A 22,520-nucleotide genomic window follows, 5' to 3' on the forward strand; every position below is an offset into this window, starting at 1 on the left:
GAGGCCCTGCATTGTTAGAGCGTGGTTGTAATGCACACCAATGAACCCAAACTCACTGGCACAACTGGGAAAAGGTGAACACTATAAAAGCACATAGAATTAAAAGAGAAATTAAACCACATTTCCACTCCACTAGCAGAACAATGCTTGGTCATTTGTGATACTTCACGTTATTGGTTTAATATTCATGGTTGTAATTTGCACAGCGCATTCATTTTTCTTTGAAGAAGGATGAACTTTCTTTCTTTTTTTTTTTTTAAGGTTGGGTGAAAGTGCTGCGTTAAAGTTTACCGTCTTTGACAAAGTTGCAGGTTGAAAGTCACTATAACCCTTCATCTTATCATCCTCATGCAAAATAACAACATGGTTATTGCATTTTTTTTTAAAAAATATGGTTTTAATTTAATTATGTTTACTATTGTAAGAACAAAAAAAATAAGGTTTAAAGATGAAGTAGAAAAATCTCGTAAATTGGCTTAAAACAATCCCAAATCTTCCTCCCAGTGTCCTCATCAAAGACCTGCCTAATTGCACGTATATCAGGACAACAAAACCTGCTGGTATCTACGTTTCCAAATTTGATTTAACCTCACTTTCTCCTTCCCAGACCCCCTGGTGAATATTCACTTTGTTTACCTCAAATTAAACTTCACATTGTTTACAGCCTCCAGGTCCCTGAACATTTTATAGCATTTTAGAATTACTTATTTATTTATTTATTTTTGGGTAATGATTGTAGAGTTGGGATTCATTTGAATGTTTCCCTCATCTGCATGAAAATTATATAATTAACTTTTGATTAACCAGCTCAGTTGAGTCGGTTCCCTCATGCACACTGGCGAATAGTACCCACTGCATTTTAATGACTGTTTTCCAATTGAGTGGCGACCTTTTCTTCAAAGAGCCACAACAGGGGCTAAACAACGAATGGAAAATAATCACGGTAAAAAGACAATAGCAGAGGCCGACAGGGGTAGGATGTCACCCTTAAATATAACAACATGGATGAAAGCAGCCTTGTTGCATAGTGTGAAGAGAAGCCAAGTGGTTGGTTGGTCCATTCTCCACTTCCTGTCCTCTCTCCCTCCTTTATGCCAATGGATGTGACCTCCACTGCTAAAACAATGGGACATTGTTACATGTCCTTGCTCTGAGGGAATAGTATTATGAAGGGTAATACATTTTTGATTCTTTGATTTTTGTGCCATTCATTTGTTTGAAAAAACAGAACATATTTGGATAATGGCTTCAGGAAATATGGGGGTCTCAACGCACCTCCACCCAAGCACCAACACGCTTACCAATCAAGCACATTCACAGCCCTGATGTGTCCTACTTCAATCAGTACAAGTACACAATTGAAATTGTACTCAAGTACAAGTAAGTCATACATACAATAATCAAGTACAAGTGAAAAGTAGCTCAGTTAAATAATAATCAAAGTAAAAGTTACTTTCACCCCCCATGTTTATTTTTGGTAATAAATCTTGCCACGGTTCCCTTGCATACAGTAAACATCTCATGTATAAACTTAAAAAGGAAGATACCAAATCTTAATTTATTTTCTTCAAAGGTACAATTATTATTATTATTTTTAAATCAAGTCACACAAATGAATACAATTTAAAAAAAAATAAATAAAATAAATCCTCAGGCTCAGGAGAAAATAACCTAAGAAAATTATCGATGGATTGTTGTCTGGTTATTTAATTTGTCTGTAGTTTCACGATGTAAGTTGATCATTTTAAAACAAAATAATAATAATAAGTTACTCAGTGTCGGTTGTGAGTAGAAATGTAATGAATGACTTTACTTCTTTTAAAACATACTTAAGTACAAGTAAAATGACTGATTTAAAAAAAAACTAAAAAAAAAAGTATAAGTAACATGAGTACTTGTAATCCATTACTTTCACCTCAGGAAATAAACTTGTCGTAATCTTTCATTTCTTTCGTTTCTTAAAAATTCAGAAACCAAATCTTGCACAGTTGCAACTAAATTTATTTTCCACAAAGGCATATGTAAAAAAAATTTAAAGGTTTCTCAAAATGTACAATTGTTTTTAAAATAAAATAACACCATTTAATTAAATTCAAAATACAAAAACAACTCTAAAACTGAGAAAGTAATCTTCATTTAATGCTGTTTTTGGTGTGGTTGCTTGGCTTTGATGAGATACATTTGGTTGTCTGGTCATTTAATTTCTTGTAGTTTCACAATGTCTGTCGATCATTTTAAAACTTAAAATAATAATTTACTCAGCAACGAGTGAATGTAGAGATGTAACAAATTACTTTGCTTCTTTTAAAACATACTTTAAAAAAAACAATCCTGTAACCTGCATTATATTTTTACTGTACTTGTGTGTACTTTCTTTCTTTCTCATTTATTCCTTTTGTATTATGTTGATATCGCACTATATTTCAGTTAATATTTCTTTCCTTCTTCTTTTCTTGTATGCTGCTGATCCCGAGAAACAAATTTGGTTTTTTATGTTAACATAAAAATGACAATTAAAAACCTTGAACCTTGAGGTACTAGTTAAATTACTGATTCAGAAATATACTCAAACAAAAAAGTACAAGTACCCATAAAAGCAACTCAATTACAGTAACGTCAGTTGTAGTTGTAATCCATTACTATCACCTCTGTTCCTATCATATGCATAATACAAATCTCATTTCATCACTATTAGCTCCTCGTGCCAAGTGTGTGTGTATCCAGTGGGTCACGGGGAAACTTTTATTGAAGTGCAGTGTATAATAAAGTCATTTTCCAGGTGCTTGTTGTGGCTCTTATTACGAACAGAATGATAATTTCCCCTGGAGGAATCTGGCACTGCATATCAATTGAAGTTTAGTGTGGGTCTTACAATGTTCCCGCAGGCTATAGTAGAAGGCAAAGTCATCTTCAGAGAGAGTCTAAATGTCAGGGAGGTCTTCAAACACTTTTCTCCCTGAGCCTTACAGGAAAAAAAAAAAAAAAAAAAAAAAGTCTTTGGGAGTGATGAGATGTGCCTGGGAACTGATGTGATGTAAATAAGTCGAAGGACTTTATTATGGAAGGAATTAAGGATATTTTTTTTATTATTATTATTATTTTTGAAAGAAAATTTCATTCTAATGTCAACACAGGATGAGGAGAGCACATGCCTTATTTCTTCCAAAGGTTTGTTAAGAGTGTACTTCACATATGAAGCTGCTCAGTTGCGTTTCAGTCGTATCCAAGCGTCTCCACATGGTGACACTCTTGAGCTGCATGTTTTTGATGAATCTGTTGTGGCTCCTCTTCCTGCAATTCCATCACTTAAGTTGCAGAGACCTATAAATTCAAGACAGACTTCAATCAATCATCTCAAACCCTGTAATTGCTTTATTTTCTGCACATTTAATGACAGTGTTTTCTAACTTGAATTACTTTGTATCTTTTTTTTTTTTTTTTTTTTAATTTAGAATTGCTCACAGAAGGAGTTTTGCTCTAAACTGAAAAATTATCCCATTTATCATACGAGAGGGGAGGGAAATGCATTTTAAATTATTTGTGAATTTGCAAAAGTCCCAGTTTACTACATTTTATCTTATTTCTTCTCCTTTTTTTGAGTGAAGCGTTGAAGTACAGCCGTCTATATGCTAACGTGTACAGTTGCGTATTGGCCTTCCATCTCCTTTCTTGGCTGGCAGGGAACCTTCCTGTTGTGATCCGACTTCTCCGCTTTGATCAAAGAACAGTGTTAAAGCACTGGGAAAAGCAGGAGGTATGAAATATGAATGAATACAGCTGTGTTTTGATGGATATGTCTCAAAGTATCCCAGTAAGAGACTGCTAAAGGCCAGGAAATCTGTTTGTGTTGTGGAAATAAGGCTCTTCCTCACTTGCCTCTGCACCAGCTTTATCTCTGCTAGCTTTTCACTTCATATTTTAGAAGATCCTTTGTTAGGAAAGAGATCAGCCCCTTATCCGTGTGTTTGTCAGAAACTAAGAGGCAGTGGTTCGTCATATATATATATATATATCATTAATGAAACCGTTTCCTTTGCTTCGTCTTGAAAACACCTTTTGAACCAAACGAGCCACGAGAAAAAGGATATTTATTATTTTTCTAGGCTAGACCCAAAGTTCCCACAGATGGAATGAGATCTTATATGAGGTGATGGAGGCTTTGTCACTAGTTATGTCTGTGATTCCATTTCCTTCTCTAAAACCCCACTGGGGAGCTGTGACTCATTTTGAAGTTGGAAGTTGATACTGTGCTGTAAAACTAACATTCCCATCTGAATTAAGAAACTATCAGAGCTCGCGCATATCTCCGATTTTCATAGTTAGATGAACTCATCTTTTTAAATTACGCTTCTTTAATAAACAAAAGATAATAAAAAAAGATGTGCTCGTAAAAACACAATTATTAGGGAAGGACTGTAAAATAGAAATGGGCGCCTATAGATGTGGTTTAACATCGTAACCCTTCCTGACTATCTCATTAACAATCATTTAAAGACTCTCTTTAGTCATCCTGGACTAAATTAACTAAGATCCATTCTTTGGGTGTGTGTGTGGCAGGTCAGTGCCGCAGGGGCTGCCAGAGGTTTGAAACTTTTCTGCATGGCCTTTTATTCGCTTTCACTAATAGCTTGCTTTCCCCAAATGCCGGCGTCCACCTCTGCTGTGAGCAAAGGCTCAGATCCTGTCAGGGAGGGGGGCCACACCAACCAACTGTAATCTTTAGGGTACTCCACTCCTGCTGACCAACATCTAACACCGGTTCCATCCCCTCTGCTTACCCCCAACCACTAACCCCTTCCCTCCCCGATCTGCCGTACCCATCCCATGTTAGATTTTTGCTTCCCCTCGGCTCTCCCTCCCACATCTTCCCATCCTTGTAGCATCCCTCCACCCACCACGCTCATTCCAGCCTTGTCCGGCTGGCCGCAGCGAGGAAGCACGCCTTTTCCTCTGGTAACGGCAATTAGTAGAGTAAAGCAAGCTGTGGAGATGACTGGATCCCAGACCATGTTTCAACCCCAGATCACGAGTCTCCAACCCGACTTCAAGGCAAACCGTGCAATTAGCTACAATAATGATAATGTGTTGTGGGGGAACAAAGAGAGGGTAAAACAGACTGCTGGTGTGAGGACGAGTGGGGTGCTGATAGTAGGGGGTTATTCAAATGCCCTGGTGCTAATAGGAGACCAAAATCAGACTGATTATCAAACGTATGATGAATTACATTTTGCCTCTAATTATCCATGTCTTTTATGTGCAGACCAACTGAGTTTTGCATTCTACTTTGGTCACTGGACTTTTGGGCATCACACTGGGGTTACATCTTTTATATCCTGCAGGAAACATGGAAAAAAAAGGGTGGAATGTGCTGACAATTTACTAAGTCGACTTAATTAGATACTTTCATAAATGTTTGACAGTAGTTCATGATTGGGGGGGGAAAAAGGGAAGTATAGGCTGTGGTTTTGATGTTTGACTATTGCAGACGCGTTGACACAAAGTCAAAACACACTGGAAACAAACCACAAAAAACCCAGACCACAAATAACAGCATTACAAGTCAAGGTTGTGAGTAGCTACAGTTGCGAAACAGACTCTCCACATTGGTTGAAAGACAAAAAAAAAGTGCAGCGCCTATTCTCTCCGCTGTGAGCAGAGACCATTCCTACAGTCTCACATCCAGAGGTTTATAGAGGATATTTTGCTGGGTGTTGTGCAAAACGAACCGTGTCCCCAGAGCAGCAGCAACTTCACCTTGGCGGAGTAATGCTGTGATATTCTGTTTATTCTTCACTCACTTCATTTTACTCAGAGGAAATCCTCTGGAGATGGCTTATCTTGGAGCTGGAACAGGTGCACTCTAATTTACTCCTATTGCTTGGGGAGCCCAGGGGCCCCTGTAGAGAAGAAAGTAGCGATGTAGCACACTCCACTGTAAAGCACAAACAGCCAGAGAAAGAGCATTTAATCGAAAGAGAAGAAAACTGTGAGCTTTGAGTGCAGCCGTATCATTTGGATGCAGAAAATCTTTCTTCCCCCTTTTATTTAAGGCTTTCTTTAGGAAAACAGCCTGTCAATTCATTTAACTCACATTTGTTCAGCACTGTTTACTTTGCTCGAAACTGTCATTCTGCACTTGGCAAAGCACCAGGTGATGTAGGGGACCTGTTGTATCTCTCTTTGCATAACAGTACAGCCGCCTAATCCGTCATTTCTATAATATCTACACTACGGCATTTGTGGGTTTTAAAAGCATTGTAAAGCCTCTCTGATAGGTGCCACTTAAGTCAAAGTCAGCCTAAATGTGAACGCTATGGCCTATTTGTTTTAAGTAATGCCGCACGTTGTCAGCTTGAAAAAAGTTAGTTTCATCTTTCACCCTATATTCTCTGCAAAAGAGCAACGCTTTCAACTTTGAATTTGCTCTCCAATTCCTTTTCTTTAGAGAACTCTGGTTTTTGAAGAGTTGAGCTGGTATGTTATTTGTTCGGTATATTATAAGTCTGAATTCAGTCAGTATTTTTGTTTTGTGTTGTTCATCTTTTGGGAATTATGCAATCAAAGCAGATGCCTCAAGCAGTCTAGAAAGCGCCCCTTGTGAATAAGAGAAAATCTTGTACACAGCATTTTTGTATGTGTGTATTAGGAAGGGGGGCATGACAACAAAGCAAATATATGGCATTGTTCTACGTGAATAGATACTATAGCCTACTGCATCCCTTTCAAAAATAGAAAACAACCATCAGACCTGTATTTATATCTCCTCTTTTTAAAACGTCAGATTATTTGACTTTGCTCAAACCTCCGATACTGATTAAATGAGCAACTGCACTGTGTGCTTCGCTTTGACTGATGCAACAGAGGTTCAACCCTCTCTGTGTTATATATCTCTGATGGAAAATAAGGTCTGGAGGCTGCATTTCACAATATCTAAACAGACGTTTCTCACTCAGGAAAACATATACAAATGTCAGAAAGAGACAAAGGCTTCAGCAGAAAAAAAAAAAAGGAAAAAGTAGGAGAGAGCAGCACAAGGACAACAAGAGAAAAATATCATATACACTTTTAATGAGTGAGCATGCCCCGAGCCTCGGTTTTTAATCACCTTTTCGTGTGACATAATTTGCTCCAAGATTGTATATGCTTGAGGGACTTTCAGTTCTTGTCAACTCAAGAGCATTTGAACCGATCAATACCTGTCTGTCCTGTGGCACACTCATAGTTGGCCATTAGGAAAGAGCTGCTTAAAGTAAGCTCAGCCAATACCATTAGCCCTAGCCTAAGGGCAGTTCCATGCCTTAGTCAGGGTAGGCACCTGCCCCCTTCACCCCCACCTCACCCCTTTAACCCCCCTACACCCCTCCCCCTACCATTAAGAACCTCCCCCGAGACATCATTTGGACACATCGGCCAAAGAGCACTTCTTTATTCCCTCTCTTTTCTTTCCCTGGCTCTACCAAAAATCAATACATCTCCCCTTTTTCTTATTTTCACAATTTTGCCTCAATATTATTCTGTCCTTGGCCATAAACCAGTGGGCTATCCTCTTTTTTCTCTCTCTCTCTTTTGGTTTTTTCTTTTCATCTACAATTTCCTGTGAGTAATGTCTTCTCACCTCATGTTTCAAAAAAGAGAAATTGGAAAATAATTAGATTAACTTGTCATGGTGATATCAAACATGGGGCATGTGGTGTGACCAATCTGTTTTAGATGCTCTTTTTTGACCTCAGCTGCATTTTCCTCATTTGGAAATTTATGAAAACACACAGTGTGTGAAAGTTTCTTAGCTTGCACTCTGCAACGCATGGCCAAATCATTTCCTTTGGACACTCAATAACGGAGACATAATGAGTGAACTTTTTCGATGTCAGTGTTTTTCTGCTTCAACCATGTCATGATATCGAACCCTAGAGAGACAAGCTTGCGTACAGGGTGATTTTATCCGCACAGCACAAGATTTCACAGGGAGTGATGAGGCCTTCATTTACTGTTCTGAATGGGCAGGAACACCAAAAAAGTGGGATGTTACCCAAAAATCCTGCTGGCACTGTTTACAATAATAACCCTGAAGGGTGATAGCCGGTTCCACTGCCCCGGCGATTTCCGTGGCCGCCCATATCGATCGAGGGGCCTAATGAGCAGCAGCCGAGCTACGGCTAATGGTGTTGTGTCTGGTGTCCGTGGTAAACGCCTATGTTGAGATTATCATTCCCAGGGGGGGACAAAGAAAGGTTTTGCCAGCTCAAGCCCTCAGGGTGTGAGCGACACACTTCAGGGGTCAAGGTAGAATCAAATGAACAACTCTGCCATCACCTCCCTCTCTTCCAGTACTGTAGCATCCAGCACGACCCCTTTGATGCATAAACAAATCCAATACTTTTAAATAATTTTCATACGCATTAATGAGAGAACACTTTTACCACTGTCTAGAAAGTACACTTTATTACTTTGGTTCTTTCTCAACAGTAGGTGGAAAAAGCAATTACCGCTGCATTGATAGAGACTTTTCCAAACAGCCTAACTGTTAATAAGAGACCTCAAATGAGACCTGGCATGACAGACTGATAATGGCTTATTTGACTTCAGAGATTGCCCTGGCACCAACACTCTAGTCACTTCACATACCCATGGCAGCCATTGTCCTTTGCTATGCATGGCCATTCTGGCAGTCTTGAGTGACATCCAACAAGTTCAGCAGATTCAGGATGTAAGTGCACACCAGACAATATGTAAGTGGCGTCAAAGAAGAAGCTGAATCAAAGCCATTGTGATAGAGGGAGTTGTTGCTCCCTTCCTGGGAAACCTTCATTCAACTCACATGTGGGAAGAAAAAAAAAAAAAACTCTTCGAGCTACGTGGACAATTAGGTTTGGATAAAAGCACAGCAAAAATCTGCATCTGTCTCTGTGATTCAACAGACGTGGCCTCCATGGATTATGCCTGACGGTATTCAGCTCAGGGTGCGTGCAGAGCATTAACGGGGCACATTCTAATGAAGTCTAACCAACGCACAGCACCTCTTAGAGTCATGCCCTGTTTGGAGTCACACTTCCATGTCCTGGCAAATGCTGAGCATGTAAAACAGAACTGTCAATTATTCAACATGAACAGGAGGATGTATGGAGTGACATGGGGGTGGACAGGGGCCGACTAAGCCTCGGGCAGATAGGGGGTACCACTTTGATGTGAGTGTGTGGGCCTGCAGATTTGAGCAAGGTGCAGTGGGTATTCTGCTTGGATGCCCCCACCTCAACTCCTGCAGCCCCACCACTACTTCATTTTCCTTGTACTCCCTCCCTACACTCAGCATCCCCTGCACCCTCTAATTCCTGCTTCATTTTTTGCCCTGACACACGCACTTCATGTCTGCTTCACACATACATAAACAGGCAGACATAAACATAATCACACACACAGAGAGACACACACACACACACAATCACTATGTACGATGTATATCCACAGCCACATCAAAGCAGGCTTCCTTTGTCCATTAACCAAACACAATTAGGCAGCACTTGTTACAGATAATAAAGTTGTGAATGGCTGATATTGGAAAAATTGCGTTGTTGCAGTGTCACAGGAATGACATTACTCATTTATACAGTGAATACTCGAAGTTCCTCTCTCTAGAGTCTCCTCTCGTAGTCATACAATAGCAAGCTTAATTACATTAAGTTTTGAGAAGAGAGAAGTTAATGGATGACATTTTGCTACACCATGAGTGCTCCTTCCAATAACAATAGAAACCCAAATAAGACCTGATTAATATGCATAGCAGAGCCAATGAACTTAATTGTCAAGTTGCTTTTATCAACCTGTCAAAGGATTGACAATTAAAACAGCCTCCGTTAAAACTTTAATGAGAAGCAAGTAGGATAGAGGGATGATGAGGGAACAAAAAGACGCAAGCTTCATCCGTCATGAAAGACGCCACAAGACAACCACCCATTATTATTTTCTATCAGGATAAAACTATGCAAATCATATTATGCATTTTTAAATAATGAGTCAATGAGTGATATTTAATTTATTGCCTATACTCTTAGAATAAATATTTAATGCTGTTTTTAAGTTGATGAATTCATTAGATAATTTAGTGTCAGGCTTCAACGTGAACTTCTTTTGTGGTTCAAAATGTCCTTCACTTTTTTGTACTTGGATGGGAACAACTGAGTGTTTGACAAGTAAGCTTGGTGAAGCATTCACATTCTTAGCATTGTCCAAGCTGTGCATGGACTGATGGAGAAACAGCGTTTTGACTTGAGCTTTTATTCCAACATTGACACCAGCATGTCGATGTTCCAGCGGGGAGTTGGAATTGCTGACTCATTCCCAGTGCGCTGGTTGTTGTTCTCCCTTACAGATGTGACCGTTAATAGGCCTGCATCCATAATCATTAGTGTGTCTCAGTGCACAGGTACCCGATGGGCCCCGTGCGTCTGCCATTTGGTCTCGGTTCACTGTGCTTGCCTGCAGATGTGAGCGAGACACACACCTGCTCAGGGGCTCTCAAACAGACCGGCGCCATCCGTCACAACTCACGCTACACTCGCTCTGTCGGAACAAGGCCTTGGTTCCGGTCCAACAGCCCTCAGACTGTAGGTCAGCGGCCGTCTCTCGTGATGAACCTGCCCTACCATGAATCATATCCTCCCGTCCCTTCATACCCCCTCTGTTCTGTCCAACCCAAACCTCCCACTCATGGTTCCCCCATTTCCCTCAAACAAGCACTCAAGTGCACTGAGGTAACTGAGGTGAGCCAGATGAAGACAGCACCTTAAAGAGAGACATAAACTGATGATCATGTATTTCCACATTGTACACCCCCTTCGCCCATATGCCACGCGGTACTCAATGAAAATGAAGGAAGTGAAAAACTTTTGCGTCGTTCTTTCACGGGCATCAGGCCACGCTTCACACTACATTTGTTGATGTGTGCATGCATGTGCACGTCTCATGCCAGCCCGCCTCCCATCAAGCCCTAATGAGGCCAGCTGGCTCTCTACTCGGACCAAACCAAACTAGAGGCAGCACAGTCCTGGCTCTCTACGCCTTGTACACCCCTCCTCCCCCCCACCCGCCCTCACTCTCCTCCAGATATCTTGGAGAACCGTGGACGGCTGAGCACACAAGGAAGACTTGGAAAGAAGCAACGTGTTTGTTTCAAATCTACATTGTTTCTGAGATCTCTCGGCCAGGGCCTGGATTAGAAAGTCCTCGGCTGCAGCTCAGGACTTGCCTTCTTGGTTGCTTACCACTACAGTGTTTCCTACAACCTACAAAAGCAGAACAGTGGAAAAGAGGAGATACCCCGAGGCGCAGTCAAGGGAATATTGTACCTGGCTATGAAGAGAGACATTCAGCCAATGTTACATATACCTACAGTACCTGCAGCAAAAAAACTCAAACAGACAAAGCTGATCCAAGACAACAAAATGCCAAAATGTATATTCCACTACAGCCAACAAACTCCAGCATTAACTGACATAATTTCAGCTTCATTTTCCATAACCTCTGATGTCTTTTAACTTTTTTTTTTATTATCAAGAAGATAATTTCTTATTGCACCCTAGCAATTAATTTAGCTGCATACTAATTAGTGTCATTTCACATTATTAACAAGCATTATTGTTGATAAGGGCCAAATAGGTCTGCAGAGAGACTTGTATTGTCCTTGCAATTTCTTGGCATGCACTTATGTCCATGTGGGTGAATAATTTCGAGCTCCCCTGCAATGTTTCCTTGACAACTAACAATTACACACCTCCTCTAAGCAGCACAAGAAAATCAAACTGCATTTGTGTTAGCACATCTAGAGATTATATGTAGAAATACAATATAAGATACTGTAAGGGGTAGTGCACACACATACAGACACTGACCTCTATGGTGTTTATCAATTTGCTAAATTATAGATACAAAACATCACTTTTCTTTCATGTGATTCAAATCTATTGCCTTGTATTGTGGAAAAAGCTGACTGTGTGTGAGGTTTTTTTTTGCCCAGGAATAGAGACTGGACCGGGGGGAACACCTTAACAGGTAGCCCTGGGGTGCTTACCAGAGTTCGGGCAGCCATGGGGAGCGAGTGCTCTGGGAAGCTGTACCACCAGTATCCTCTCTGTCCACTGATTATGAAGCAGGTCCCAGATGGGTGCCTTTAGGAACCCCCCAGGCTACTCACAGCCTCCCTCTCCTCTGTTACAGGATCTGTCGCTGGGGGATTCGACTGAAGTGTGAAGAAGGGTGTATGAGGTAGACATGCTGTGAATTCTAAACAGGTATGTGTGGATTTGATTTATTGTGTTTCTCTTAAGTTTTCCTCACAATACAGAGTGGATTTAAAAAAATTGCCATGTACTTTATTGTGAATTACTCTCATTTCATTTCCGTCTGACGTCTGAATTCCCTAGATATTAGAGTATGTGTCAATTTTGGAAAAAATCTAAACACCAAACCCAAAATGTACTTCTTTGTATGGACAACAAGAGCTGAGTGATAAAGGTCCTATGTACTTGGGGTCAACTATAACCCTGTCTTGAGTTATGAAGGCATCCCAAGTTTGCAAAAGCCCTCTGGCTTCAACTATCCCTGACATGGTGTGAGTGTATGTGTCGGTTGTTGTGTGTGTGTATGGCTGTGAAACTTCTCAAAGTCCAAAAAACTGAAAGAAAAAAAATCATAACTAATGAGCCCATTTAGCACCCAGCACCTGACTTTGGCCTGTGATCTCCTGGAGACATTAGAGGCAATTTGCCATCGACTTCAGGGCTCTTGTCCCAAATGTTATCAATGAGCTTGTCAGGTAGAAACCTAACCTCCCTTTGTTTCCTCTTGCACCCCCCTCCCCCCCTCCCCTTTCTGCTCCAGTCCCTCACCCTGCTCCCCGGGCCCCTGAAGAGGAACCAGCGGCATGATGTCACACACCTGTTTGGCTGGAGGCTGCGGCCCGGCGATGCTCACAGCCGTGGGTGTCACGTTGGCACCCCTCGCTCCCCCTTGTCTCTGCCTGCTACACCCCATGGATGTGTCAAAATGGCAGATGATGGTTGGGGTGTGTGCAGCTGCTTGGGAAGTGGAGTGCCAAGGGCGCTCATTTCCTGCGGTGAGTTTTAATTTGCTCTACCCGCATCTTCTAAACTACCCTACCCCCAGCACACACATTCATCTATTCTTATAAACTTACCTCACACACACACACACACACACACACACACACACACACACACACACACACACACACACACACACACACACACACAATACACATTCATATTGTATACAAATTTTCCGCCACCCAAGGGGGCAAATGTCCTGCATGCCTAACAAGAGGTGAGTGTTGTGGGAGGAAGCAGGTGGGGTAACAGGATGGTGCCAGACTTTAGTTTTGAAAGAATTTATTTTCTTCAAAACTTGCTCGAAACGATCTCAAACAGTTCGTGTTTGGCTCAATTCTCCGAGGCGTTCAGCTTACTCAAAAAGATACAAGTCACAAAAACCTGCTGATAGGATATGCAGCTAGCTTTGCCATGTTTTGAACGGGGTCCATGTCTCTTGACATCTGCTTTTCAGTTGTCACCGGTAACTTAAATCCCCATTGATCAGACAGCTAGAGTGAATTTGTGTTGCTGTTTTTTTCTTAACTCCCACTTTGCGAACAAACCCATTTTCACACGGGGCGCACGCATATACCTGACAGTTACACCCAAACAAGCCTTGCTGTTTACTTGAGAACAAACACATAGACGCCAACCAGCAAATCTATTCTCAATACACACATCACCCTAGACGTAAAGAGATTCAATTTTCGCCTACCGGGAGTGTTTCCATTTTTTTTTACTCAACAATTTTTTTTTTACCCTCCTGTGTCAAGACAGCTGCCTTTGATGTTAGCATCTAATATACACGGCAAAAAAAACTATAGTTTGCTGTGAGTTGACAGATAAAACAGTGCAAGACGCCATTACCCCACAAAGCGGAATAATGAGGAGACCTGAACACACAGAAGACAGGAGCCCAGTTGAATTACCGTGGTCTCTCATCCAAGGTGGGAGCTTTTTGACAGCTTTCCAGGCAGCACAACACATTACCATACTGACGCTGCTCTGTAGTGCCAAAGAAAAGCTTTGATGAAAACATAACTGGGAAACTGGGAAATCTTTACGTGTGTGCGAGTGAATATGCGTGTGTGTGAAAGCGGATGCATGCACATTTACGTCTTTACACGGCTTTTTGTGCACACATGCATGGCATGCCGGTGCTTTGGTGTGAGTGTGCGTGCACGTTTTGGTTTCGCTGAGCGTATTTGTTATGTCACAACAAAGGCAGGACAACAGTGAGAAACTAAGCAGTGTTAAGCTGCAACTTTACGCTCTCTAATTACATAGTGGTAGCTGTGTCTTTTGCGCGCTCCCATTGGCTGATATACAAGGGCGTTGTTTTTTGATTTAAATTCACGTTGATGACTCACTTAAACTATCAAAGTATCACACCAATCTGACAATATGTCTAAAGGAAATTCTTCAAGTGGAGAGCGACGCTGCCAAAATGTATTCTGCCATTTTCATTAATGTGGTTAGTTATCCATATTCTAACAGAGCAGGCTTGATGTCGGATCTTTGGCAAGGACACCCAGTAAGGAGTTTTGGCACGCTACTGTGCCGCAGTATGCTGCTGACTCTGGGTCTTAACGACAGGCTAAACGAAGCGGGCGTTACGGCCCCCTGGATAGGTCATTACTCGTCCGTGGCCAAGAGCTAAACTGGAGCAGGGCTTTTAAAGAGGGGAGCAGGTGTGTTTCACCATAGGGGCTGGAGCCGGCCCAAGACCAAACAGCCTTAACGGTCTTTATCTCCTTCATAATGAGGCCACGCTCTCCTCACACCCTACCTCTGCCCACATGGACTAATGCTGGAGGTATGGAGACTCAACCCTTTCCCTTGTTAAATGGTGACACTTTAAAAATGACCCATGCTCTGAGCAATATAAAGGAACACTGACATGCCGTAAAATGTCTGTGAAAATGCAAAAAGAAATCAGAGCATAAGGCCATTTAATTTGAGCTTCTTAGGAATTTAACCATGTTAATTAGCAAAACGCGCCTTGATTGTGAAAAAGATCCCTTCGAGCATATACAAGCAATGCACTGACCTTTTTTTTTGTGTGTAGAAAAATAAAATGGTTAAATAACTGTTTGCTGTTCTGGGCGAGTGTGTGAGAGTTCCTGGGAGTGTGTCTATGTGTGTGAGTAGTTGTGTACATCAGTATGTCTGAGTGGTATTGTCCCTCTCCACTTTCACCTGTCTGAGTAGGTTCTCTGGTACGGTCCCTGTGCTCCCTATAGTCTTCTCAGCCCTGTCAGCCTAGTTGAACTTGATCAACATCAAACGGCATAGCATTCAAAAGTATTAGTGTTCTCTGTTGATGGGCTCTCTTGCTATCACAAATCAGTCCCTGAGCTACTTCATTATTTATGTCTAATTCATCAGTGTTGTCTCCTTGCACACGGGCAGTAATGCACACACATATACTGGCTGTGAACACACACAAAGGACAGATTGCACACCAACATATTAATCTCTGCTTACCTTCAAGAGAGCTTTTGTTTTGAGTCCAGCTCGTTCATCACAGTTTAGGCCAAAACATCGGTTTTCGTAATGCTTTTTTCTGACCTTTGCCTCCTGGCAAGCGTAAAATATTCCTGAGGAATGATTAGGCTCATGCTTGTACTTTCAAAACACTTAGTATTGCAGGGACCCCGGCAGGCCCTCGTGTTTTTTTTCTCTCTGAGCATTCTGGGGATGTGAGTCCGAATGCAGCCCCATGGGTGCAGTGACCTTTGACCTTGCGTGGGCGATCCACCAGATGTGGAGTGTGTGCTGGGACAGTGGCAAGGGCCAGCTCGGTCTCACGCGGGGAGGCCCTGTCTCCCCAAACTGCCACAGAGAGCATGGCCAGAGGGGTTCTGTCAGCAACCGTTATCAATCATACTCCCTCCCTGTCTCTCTCTCTCTACTTCTCTGCCACTTTTTCCTCTCTCTCACTCTCTCATTCACACTGTTTCTTTTGCACTGTCTCTCACTTTTATCCCATTCTCCGTCCTTCCCTGATCCGCTCACTGCTTTTGTTTTCCTCTCACTTTTTTCTTTTCTTTTTGCTTTCAGATATCCTTTTCTTTTCACTTTGCAATACCAGTTTTTAAGTTTTTCAGTCACATACAATACATGCCATCAGTTTCCTTCCCTCTTTACAAAGGCACTTTAACCTTCCTGGTGGGACTTTTTCTTGCATGCTTTGTTCTCCAACATGTTCTGCTGCTGCTTTCGCTGAGTCCTATCGCACACTTTTAGTCTGAAAATGTTTTTATACTTGTCCTTTAAATTGACAAAGCAGATGCTCTAGAAGGACAAGATACGTAGCTCAGATTCCAAAAGGGATAGCATAAACGGTGATTTATCGTACCTTGGGAATCCGAACGAGGGAAGAAGAAATGGAAAAATGGACAACAGCAAATAAAAAGGAAGAAAATCACCATCAGCAAAAAGATATAGAAGACACTCGAGGGAGATGTTCAACAGGATTAAGTTTAGAAATAACTTCATTTCTGTGTATGGAGGTGTTGTGTAATTGGAAAGGAGGACCGGGTTCATGTTTGAGGAATAGATGCCAGTTGTCCCACCATCCGGTGTGAGGTGTTGTCTGACACATGGCACTTTGAAGGCCCCAGTCCCTCCTATCACTGGGATCCTTTACATCTGCAATCAGTGCAAATGGGTTACAGCCAGCACAACAGACAACAACTAAATAAACAACATACCTGGGGTGTATCCCCTCCAAATCTGGACTGCCAGTCTGGCTTTGGTGCATTTTTAAAACATCACTAGGTAATTGAACTCGAATGTTCACACTGACACATTTGCATGGTGGTAAAGGGGGGTTGGTCTATGCAATGGAGCAGCTGGTACGCACCAGTACAACTCGGGCTCACCAGTCCTTCTGAGTTCATATGTAGCACTTAATTGGTTCCCAAGGCAAGAATGAAATATTTAGCTTGCACGTCCTTTAAAATGCGATTGATTTTGATCTGACAGCTGTGCCTGTCCCGTGCGAGGGAGTGAGCGAGAGCGAGGAGAGGGTGAGGGCTGTCTGGGCTCGATGCCTGAAAATAGTGCGACAAACACACACACAAACACGAGTATGGCCACTGAATGTATAGGATCACTCATGGATGCCATATGCTTTCAACTAAAGCCTTCTTTTAACATCCCCAATTTAACCTCCAAGATACCAGACGCTTTGATATTTGGACCATCATGAGTGAAAGTTGTTGTTGTTGTTGTTGTTGTTGTTTAGTCTGTGGAAATTCAAATCACTATTGCACCATATGTAACATTAATTTACACATCTTTTGTTTGTTTTTTTTCAATTTAATTTAGGAATAAAATGTATTCTTTGCAATAGAATAAAAATGTTTAAATATTTCAAAAAGCACTCCGTCAGATTTAATCACACTTGCTGTAATCTTCCTCTTAGAGGAAGTGCTTCAACTAAGTGAAGCAGATATCTAATCAAACTGGATTAATGTCACTAATTATATGACAGAGCTGAGCGATGCAAGGAGCGGTTGTGGTCACGCCATAACATGATAAAAATGCATTAAAGGGAAACCTGCATGGGATCCATGGCTCAGAACCTCCCCCTGTCAAAGTGACTAAGCTGCAAATTACCTACAAACGGATATATCCTTTATATAACAGCAGTGATTTTCTCCACTTTATACTACCTGTCAAGCTCAGAACATCACAGGCTAATTCTTTATTAAGTGAAAGGGCATCAGGGACCAGATGATCCAATTTAAGTACATTGGGCAGAATAGAAGACTAATTAAAACCCATATTTTTACATTATTAGTTTTGGAACTTCACTTTTAATGAATGTGAAATGACAGGCCTTCCATTTATACACACACCACTCTTTGGGATGCTCAACATGGGATAAGAGTTATGGGTATACTGCAGGGGCGAAGGAGAATTTTTAAGCATCCATGACAGACTTAATATCAAAGTTGAGACAAAGGTGTGTGTGTGTGTGTGTGTGTGTGCTGCTAACTTCTGCACTATAAACACACACATTAATAGAGCGAATAGGTTGGCAGCCTTTGGTTTTTCGGGGGATGCTTTGAGGCTTGAGACAAAAAAGTAATCAGGACGTCTGTTGCCGGGGGTGCAACCTTGTCATTTAGCCTTCATTCTTCCTCTCAGCAGCCAAAAAAAAGAAAAGGGGACACACACATACAGTACATGTTTTTTTTTTTTTTAAGTGCCCCATTTTCATTTATCCCTGCTCAAAGGTGGCTTGTTGTTTTAGCAACGTCACGTCTTCTGATCTATGACCTTAGTTTATTGCTACTTCTATTTCTTTTAACCTTAGTAACTTGTAATGAAGCTGAAGAGAGAAGACGTAGAAGTTCCACACTCGGGGATTAGAAGAAAAATAATTTGCAAATGCAGAGAAACACCACATCGAAGGGAGTAGCCGCTGTCCTGAGAAATGTATAACAGCAAAAAAAAAGATAAAATTGGGGAAGGTGGGTCTTATGTTTACCTTTGTGAAAACAATTCTTTCCATGCACTTTTCACTCCCTACAGGCTCACACATCCTCACATCCACAAATAGGCGCTCGCGGAGGGCAGCGAGTTTTGCAAAATTGAGTCAAATATACAAACAGCGATATTTAATGGCATTTCTTTTTTCACATCAAGTGACCCCTGCATGGAAACCGATCTTTTTTTTTTTTCCTCCGGTTCAGGAAACTCTTGGAAGGCAAAAGCAACATCCTGAGTTGGTGAGGAGACAGGAGAGGTGCTGACATGCCGACAGGCAGGGGATCCTGGGAAAAGCCACAGACAGGAAGAGCCTGACTGACTTTGACCCCTGAGGTCAAGGCTGGGGGCTCGGCAACTGAAAGATGGTTTCCAAGCCACACTCAGACTATCATAGTGTTGTTACAGGAAATAGCCAAAGAAATACTGTATGCAGTGAAAATGTGGGAGTTTCTTTTTAAATGTTTGTTCTTTGGTTTGCTCTCTGTGACATAAAATGCATTTCGGGCCCTTAGCTATATTTGACTTATTTGTACGAGGGCTACAGCATGTAATTGAGTTTCTGATCTCTTCATGTAAAGAAAAAACAGGTTATTTTTTTTCTTCCCACTCTGTGAATGTGCCATGGCTAACAGAACTATGGATGACAGGGAGGAGAATATAGGCGTGTTTAAAACCATATCGTTACAGTTAGGGCTGGGTGATATGTCCAAACTCATATTTCGATATTTTTTTCAAAATGGCTATATCTACTTATAAAAGTGTGAGTGCGTGTGGAGCAAAATCTCCCCAACGCGGTGCGAGTTCGACCTGAAACTCGGTCAACGGCTGTTCCAAATACCCCAAGTGTGTGTATCTGTTATTTTGGAGTAATTTGGTCATTTCAAAATGTTTATTTTAATTTTATTTCACTTCTGGACGGCCCCGAAATGAGACCTATTCAACTTTTAACCTCAGGGTGTGAGGGGGGCGCTAGCGCACCATCTATATCTATTTCACAGCACAGCTCACTTCCGGTGCGTGCACGAGCTCCCGTGGACTTCTCTTTTCTCTTTTGAGGAAAAATACTTTTTTTACTGTTCTTTATTTGGTGATGACATTTCGAAACGTTTATTTTCATGTTAGTTTGACCGTTCACTATTTAAACCGGACAGACCTCACCCGGAAGTTATTGACGGCAATGGCTGCTGTGTTGAAAGCTGCACATTTCTCAGCAGCGCGCGTGTGTGAGAGAGAACCAACGGAGGAGATTTGTGTCCAAGGTAGAGAGTCACACATACACACACACACACACACACACACACACACACCGATCAGGTGCGCTTCGCTATCGATCACCGTCTACGTGTGTAACGGACCACCATTTAGTCCGGTTACAATCAGTGTCACGACACCCGTCCATTGGATGGTAGTGACTGTAGTGTTGAGTCAGATCAGTAAATGGTGCTACATAGTGAAGCCCGCCTGATGATTACTGCAGCTTCACTCACGACACACCTGCCACTACACCTAATTACTGAAAATAGATAAGTTTTAGTGAAAGTTAGGCAGGCACACAACACACTAAACGACAACAAAAAATATGAAATGAGACCAAATACACAAAACGAAAATATTTGTACAAAAATCAACACATACACAGAAAAAATACACCAAACGACAACAAAAACATGAAAAATGACTGAAAATACACTAAACTAATAGCTTAAAATCCCACATGAATGCATACTTTCGACGGGCACTGGTACATTACAGAAAGAACACACCAAACGAAAAAATATATATAAAAATGAGTGAAAAAAAAAAAACCCAACACATTTATCATGCGCAGGTCTCATAGAATTAAACCATGGAAATTGCACAAGCTATTTTACTTTGCACCTGCAATTATCCCCTTTATAATGCTACGAGTATGTTGTTGTTATTATGCCCATAATGACAACTCTCTTAAGCTCGCCACTATATGAATACATACTTCCGACGGGCACTGTACTACTCGACTTCAAAAAAACATACATTAACAGTAAATACAACAAAAATATGAAAATGGCTCAAAATAACACAAAACTAAATAATTTATAACAAAAAAAATACACAAAATTACTCTTGAATCACACTACAATAGCAAACAAAACAATAATTATACAAAAATACACATGACGCCAAAAAAAAATACATTACAAAAAAATTTAAAATAAAAAACAGCAAACATTTATGCACAAAAAGACAACAGAAAGATACACAAATACACATGACTCCAAAAAACATACGTTACAGAAAATACAACCATACAAAAAAATTTAAAAGTGATGATGAAGTCATGCACATGTCCCATAGAATTAAAACCAGGAGAATTGCACCCCACATTTTGCAACCCGCAAATATACCTTATGCTCCCACATAATACATACTTCCGACAGGCACTGTACTAGTACTTATATAAATTGCAATAATTTAATTCTAATAAAGTCTTACAAGAAAGAACAACATTGTCACCAGGCACGTTTATTAGCAAACAGCTGCACAAAATGTGCCACATTTGGCTTTTTCTCCTCTAAGGGACGCACGTGCGAGTGAGTTCTGTAGTGTGACTTGTTTAGGGGAAGGTCTGGCTTAGGACACACTCAGCAATCTATCTAACTGTGATTGCCATGCAGCGACTCCTGAAACAGGTATTTTGATACAAAATAAGCTATAAAAAATATATATATTTATTGACACAGGCACATTTATTAACAGACAGCTGCACAATATGTGCTACTTTTGGACAGCATGTGTGAGTGAGTTCTGTAGTATGTGACACACACACAGAAATCCATCTAACTGTGATTGTTGTGTTGTTCTGAGAAACAGAGAATGCAGCGTTTCCTAAAACAGGTATTTTGATACAAAATAAGCTACAAAATATACATATGTTCATATAGGCAATATTGCAGTTTTCTGTCATCAAAATGGGAAACTCAGTCTATCTGTAAGAGCAAAGAGTCTGTATGTGTGTCACCCCTGCGTGTGTGAAGCGAATTTTCTCCCCGACGCAGAATGAGTTCGACCTGAACTTAGTCAACGGCTTCCAAATACCTCAAGTGTGTGCATCCGTTATTTTGGAGTAATTTGGTGTTGCAAAAACGTTCATTTTTAAGATTACTACAGCCTTCTCGGTAATGAGCGCGGTATTGAGTGTGTTACTTCCGGTTCCGGGTTTTAAATTATTCCCGTGATTCCAACTTCTTTTAATAATCGCGGTCACGGACTTCACTTCCTCCTCCGTCTCCATGACTGTGGGCGGTGGCTGTGCTGATGGTCATTAACCGACCATATTACAAACTAAATGCTTCTTCAGACAGAGGAATGTAACTTTTTTTTCGCGCGGATGGATCTACAACATGGCTCCACTGTGATTATTGTTTTGTTCTGCGCAAGGGTGAGTGTTTTCTTCTTATATTATTTTATGTGTTAAGAAAGATTTTAGCAGCTACAATGTAAACACACACACACACACACACACACACACACGGCTGATGCGCGTTGCGTGCACTACACCGGTGTCACGGTCTGAGTTCACATCATACTGAGTTCCGCCTTGAAATCTCAGTACGTCAGCTACCAATGAGATGTACCCGTACTGGGTTACACTGATTAAAAAAATAAAGTTACATTAGGTTAACTGTTTTTTACTGCAATGTATATTATAATCATGTTTTTTTGGAAAATACGTTTTTTATTTTCGTATGGAGTTTTATTATATTCATGTTTTTTCCAACATGTGCTTTATTTTTATATCCAAATAGAATACAAGTAATAATAATAAAAACTGCATTGAATAAATTATAAAACACATTTTAAATACAACTCAATACATGTATTCATAAAAACTGCATAGAAATAAATATAAAACATATTTTTAATACAAACTCA

Source organism: Gouania willdenowi, chromosome 15 (assembly GCF_900634775.1).
Source record: "Gouania willdenowi chromosome 15, fGouWil2.1, whole genome shotgun sequence".
Lineage (NCBI taxonomy): Eukaryota > Metazoa > Chordata > Actinopteri > Blenniiformes > Gobiesocidae > Gouania > Gouania willdenowi.